We start from the raw sequence: 6,000 nt of genomic DNA on the forward strand, positions 1-6,000 counted from the left end.
CTCCGCCTTTTTGCGTGTTTATCTAGTCCACTGAAAATTTCATCCGTCTTCATTGCTCAGCTTCTGGTTTTCCGTAAGATTTGTGCTCTGGGTGTTAATTATACAGTTAGTTAATTACATTAACTGCTTTTTGAATTTATTCTGAGTAAATAGTGTCTTCTACACCCTTCAGTTTTAGTTACAATCCACCCAACTAACAGCACAAGGCAATCATTACCTATGATCTGTTTTCCAGATATGTCTTTTACTGAGTAATTTAACATAAACTTTCCAGAGAATGGAGTTGAATCTAGATCAAATGATTTATTATTCCCCCAAATGTATCTTCTTCTTAATTGATCAACCATTTTATATCTTGTCCCGTCTCTTAGGTTTTTACTCCACTTTGCAGGATTTTCTGGTTCCAGTGATTTCTTGGGAATCACACTTAGCAAAACCATGGATAGCAAAATGCTATGTGCTGATATCCTCTGCACACTATGGATGCAAGAGTAAGGCTTTGTCTAAGTGATTCTAGGCAAAAGGAATGAATACACTCTACAGCCTGTATTAGGAAAGCAAAATTATATATCCCTCTAGGCTGAACACATTTGTCCCTGGGTATTGGAACACATAATGTCAGTAATAATTATATCAGATTTTCTAGAAGATTCTGGATGCCTCCTTTTAAAATAGTTCAAGGAGATGTGGTCCTCAAATACCACTGGGACCTGGTTACTTACCTTCTGTACACTTTTTGGAAAATGAAAATTCCTTTCCTATGTGTTACTGTCCAAGCATAGAGCTGGCATTGTCACAAAAAGTAGTAATGCATGCTATTAGTAAAACCTTAAAACAGAGGAATAACTCTTTTCACAGGTAACAAGTGATAGGAGGAGAGGAAACAGCCTCAAGCTGCACCACGGGAAGTTTAGATTGGTTATTAGGAAAAATTTCTTCACTGAAAGGGTTAGCAAGCATTGGAACAGGCTACCCAGGGAAGTGGCTGAGTCTCCATCCCTGGAGGTGTTTAAAAGAAACAAAGATGTGGCACTTAGCGACATGGTTTAGTGGTGGACTTGGCAGTGTTAGGTTTACAGTTAGACTCTATGACCTTAAAGGTCTTTTCCAGCCTAAATGGTTTGATGATTCTATGACTGTCTTTAGCATACCTACATAATTTTTAAACTCTTTGATCTCAATTTATAAGCGAACAAGCACAGTAAGTGTATTGGCATTTGAAATTCTGCATCATAGCACATCTCTGCCTGTTGGGATCTCATGTTACCTATCAACAGATATGGGAATAAGACTACAAAACACAAAGTTGAGTTAAATCACCTTTTTAGAATTCCCCACTAAAACTCCACATTATCCTCTTCTTTCTTTCCTTCTTAATAATCCCTTTTACTATATGGCATTGAATTGATATCAACAGCTGATATCTACAACCTTAATAGTTCTCTACCCTGTTAATTCCCTTTGGATAGAAGACCTTTGGTCAGCTTTTCTGTGGCACTGTTTTCCTCCAAGGAGCAGCTGGGGACTAATATAAAATGATTTAACTTACCATTTTTCTGCTAAAGGCCTGGAGCTATGGTCATTTTACAAGCAAAATCCACATTTGTTTCAATGGGCCCTAGATGAAATCTGATTTGAATCTCTTTCCTTAAAGAGACATCATACACTTAGGTAACTGTTATAGTTCACAAAATTTAATGTTGCGTGTTTTGTATCTGATACACTAGAGGCAACTTTTCAAGTTCCTGCAGCTGCGCAGCCTAAATCTTGGCACGATCTACTAATATATCTTGGACAGAAATATGACCCCATAAAAGTAGAGTATTATGAGCACTAAAGCTCTGCTATGTCTCAGTCAAAATATCAGGGTTTTTTACTGTAGTATTCTACTCAGTATTCATGGACTAGTGTGTGATTAAAGAACCACTCTTGATCTTGGTGTGCTGATTCAATAATTATTGTCTTTGTTTCTTTTAATATATGCACAAATTCTCATCCCACACAAAACACGATATCATAAAGCTAAGATAATAGTAGAGTGAGACATCTTTCACAATGCCAGTAACAAACTCTGGGTGGTTTTTCAATGTTTATGAACATCAACACTGTATTCACACCTTACTTCAACATCCCAGAAATGTATCACTTCTACACTAAAAGAGAAAAAAAAATTCCTTGGAATGACTACGGTAGAGCAGCATAAAAAGAAGGCAAATGTGGTTTTTAATTACTTTTATGCATGGAGACCTCAAGGGATAGAAGAACATAAAATGTCTTCCGTAACTTTTGAAGACAAAGGAGTGCTTCTAAATTGCTTTAGCACTGCCTGGGCTCCTTACAGAGCACCCAGAGCTGCTTCATTGCTCGGGCTCTTCCACTATCTCATCCCTATCTTCTTTTTTTTTGTCATCCATTGTATTTATGTTCCCTGTCCTGGGGCTTTCTAGTACTTACGTATGACAGCTTATCCAGGGCTCACATCAATGTTCCTCACAGTTAATGGGAGAGTTCTCCCGCTGTAACACAAGTCCTATGTGCAGAGGGGACACTCTTACCTCAGTCCTGCCTTGGGCTATGTAACAACCAGGGCAGCATTTTGAAACAATGCACTATGGTAGTGGTGGAGATTGATGTCAAAAGGACTTTAAATGACAAGTGACTAAAATGTTTATCTATTTCACTTTATTTTTTAAAAGGCCATTTTAAAAGAATAAAAACCCAGAATGTTTTATAAGAAGAAATACGTTGTGTCACGCTACTTCATAAATGTGGAGATTTAAAATCTAATGTTATGAGTATCTTCTTCATTGATTATCAGCAGCTTTTTGGCTAAAATGATTGATCACAATGCATAAGAAAAAGTGCCCTCTGATTCTTGTGTGCTCAGGTTCTGATCCAGGAAGTCCAACAGAGTCTAAATGGATCATGTCTCCAGCTGCTTACCTTTTCTTCCTTCTTTCTCAGTGTATACTTTATGAGGTTGGGAGATCCCTGTGATGATTTGACTCTTCTGGGGTCTTTTATTAATTGCCGTTCTCAGTACAGACTCTTTTCTGCTCCAGATGTTCATGAAGTCTGATGCGCACTAGGAATACCTTGTTACAATTAAACCATGCTAATCAGTACATGCATGAGTTACTTGGTATGGGAGCTCCACGCTATCTAAGTACAGAAAAGGTAAAGGAAACCTTTGCTTTATTTTTTTACTGCAAATCATGTAAGGCTAAGGTTTCATGAGACACAATGTGAAAAGTTTTTATAACATATATTTATCACAATGCTGTATTCTCTTTCATTACTAATTTTCTTTTGTTAAAAAAGCAATTGACTGTGTCTGGCAAGACTATTTGTATTGATTTACAACTAATAATGAAATACAAATTACAGCAGTTTCTGAGTTAGTTGCACCTTTGGCCTCATTTTTGACTGCAGTAAGGGTTTTCCAATCAGTCTTAGACACCTGCCCATCAACCTTCTGGGACCAGCACTCTTGCTCTAGACATCTCTGGTCTTTTCTCTGCAGACTAGTGACAAAAATTGCTAAGTACTAGGGATCTTTGTATTCAGTTTGACAACTCAGCAATTCTAGTGGCAGGTATGCACCTACACTCTCTCTTCCAGGAAATGACAGCATAAAGTAGTGATCTCTGAAACAGTATGATACAGAACCGAAACCTTACAGAGAAAACAGATATTAAGAGAATAAACACATCTAAACATTTCCTCTCTGTCTGGGAGCTGACAAAAAACAAGATGCGGGACTTGACAAGGTTAAGGCCAAATCCATAAAAGGATTTATGTGTCTGGATCCTCTTCAGTAGACTCCAGTCCACAGGGGAGAGAGTCAGCTCTTGACACAAAAACCTTGCTTAGAGCCACAGAGAATCACATCCCCCTACTGGATTCAAAGCCCAGTGCTCTTTCCTGATTGAAAACACAAGAAAGAATTGGTGTTGACAGAGAAAGTCTTCACAATGCCTGTCCACATTCTAATAAATCAAGAAGATTCAAAAAAAGAAGGGGGGAAAAAGAAGGAAATGGGACCTACAGGTTTAAATATGTCTTGTATTCACCAGTTCAGTAATTTTCCATTATTTTTCCCTTTTTTCGGTTCCACTGAAGTGGCAAAATTGTTGCTGAGAAGTCCTAAGAAGTCCTTAGCCCCTCCATTCCTTCATCCGCAAAGGATGCTGTACAATATAATACCATTTAAGACCGTTGCATTTGCATCCATTTAGTAGCTAGCTAATACACCTGTTAATACTTGTAAAGTTGTGTGTCTCCCAAAACTAGGAAAATCAGGAGTGTGTGTCTGCCCTTTGTTGCAACTCTGCTTGAAGGCCCGACCTCATCCTAAGTTCCACTGCAGGAGATACATGGTTATACTGCTTCACAACGGGGATTTGTTTATCTCTGAGAAGACTACCTGTTTCCAAGAGGAGAGTTTTCTCCAGTTACCATGCAGAGGTTGTACAAAGAGACTACTATGACTGTGAATCCTAAGCAAAAAGAAAAAGAGGGTAGAATATGCAGGATGGTAACACAGCTCAAACCCCTTCAGTTCCGATACCTTTCTTTCCTCTTCCCTGCTAAAATTCTGCATTCTCCACTTGGATACTGTGTGAGGCAATGCCTTGCTGGAGCACTGGCAGTAATAATTCCCTCTTGAAACAATATCTGCAGCAGAAGTCCGTCCTGTATGACTGCTTAGAAAAGGTATAGCTGAAAACCCCTTACTCTAGTGTATATCAATAATAGGGATATTCTTATGAGGATTAGAAAGGCTGCATGAGCTTGTTTTGAAAATGGTTTCACACTTGCAGGATTTCAAGTGCTGGAGGTTATAATAGAGATGGACATCAGCTAATAACCCTTCTGGGAACTTTTGGCTGGAAACTATGACACCTTTCAGCTCCTGGGCTAGGAAGGAAACAATCAAGGGTTTTGCTTGAAAGGTTTTGCTTTATGTCAGAAGAAGTGCTGAGATTTGTGTAAAATCCGAAGAGTGAGATGTTGTCAATGATGCCCGGAGTTAGGATATGGTGTGAGGAAAATACAGTCGAGGTGGTAACAGCAAGGAGTCTGACAGCTTCTAGTTTCTTGTGCCTTTCTCATATTCATTGCATAGCTTTGATGAAAGCTGTGGACTGTCAGATCAGGTAGTATCTAACTGAAAATCTAGTTACTTTTGCTAGATTTATCACTAACCATTTGACTTTAAAAAGTTAAAAGCAGTCAGCCACTGACATCAGCTTACAGTTACCATTCTTTATTATTAAAATCTTTCATTAAAGCACAGTGGGAGACAAGACCTACTTCAGCTTGTTATCTGTGTTTATACTTAAAATTTTGTTTATGCCTTTATTACTACCAAGCAGAATAAAGTAGCCTAGTGCTGGTAAAAAAAAAAGAACACTCCAAAGAAATACTCTTTTAACTATACATTTTTGCTCTGTCTTATTTGCCTTAGATACTATTTTTTCCCAAGCAGTCCTCAGATTTGGTTAACTTCAGCATTTCTAATTTTGACTGCTTACAAAAAATACTCATTAAATATACATCAGATATATCAACACTTGTAATCTATATTGTTGATATTAAAATTAAATCTTAACCTTGTAGAAGGCTTATTAAACATAGGTAATATTCTTATGCAATGCTTTTCATAATTCTATTTAGCTTCCCAGTTGATAATGCCATTAGCGTTTTTAAATAACAGGGTCATTCCTATATACAGGTCTACAATTCAGTGATGTACAAAGAAAGCTTCTTATGCCTACCTTTTCCACTTCTATCTTTCTAAAACTTAGACTAAGATTAAGGCCAGAAAGCAAGGTCATTTCATGAGAAATATAAACACTGAAATAAGATTGCATGATAGTATTGAATAACTTACTCTTAAGAGAATAAGTCATTTGAAGAATTTGGCAGTGGATGGAGAAGAAAATTCCAGATGGACGTTCCAGCTAAGGATATGAACCTTTTGTGTTCCAATAGCTC

Source organism: Phalacrocorax aristotelis, chromosome 4 (genome assembly GCF_949628215.1).
Source record: "Phalacrocorax aristotelis chromosome 4, bGulAri2.1, whole genome shotgun sequence".
NCBI classification, from domain to species: Eukaryota; Metazoa; Chordata; class Aves; order Suliformes; family Phalacrocoracidae; genus Phalacrocorax; species Phalacrocorax aristotelis.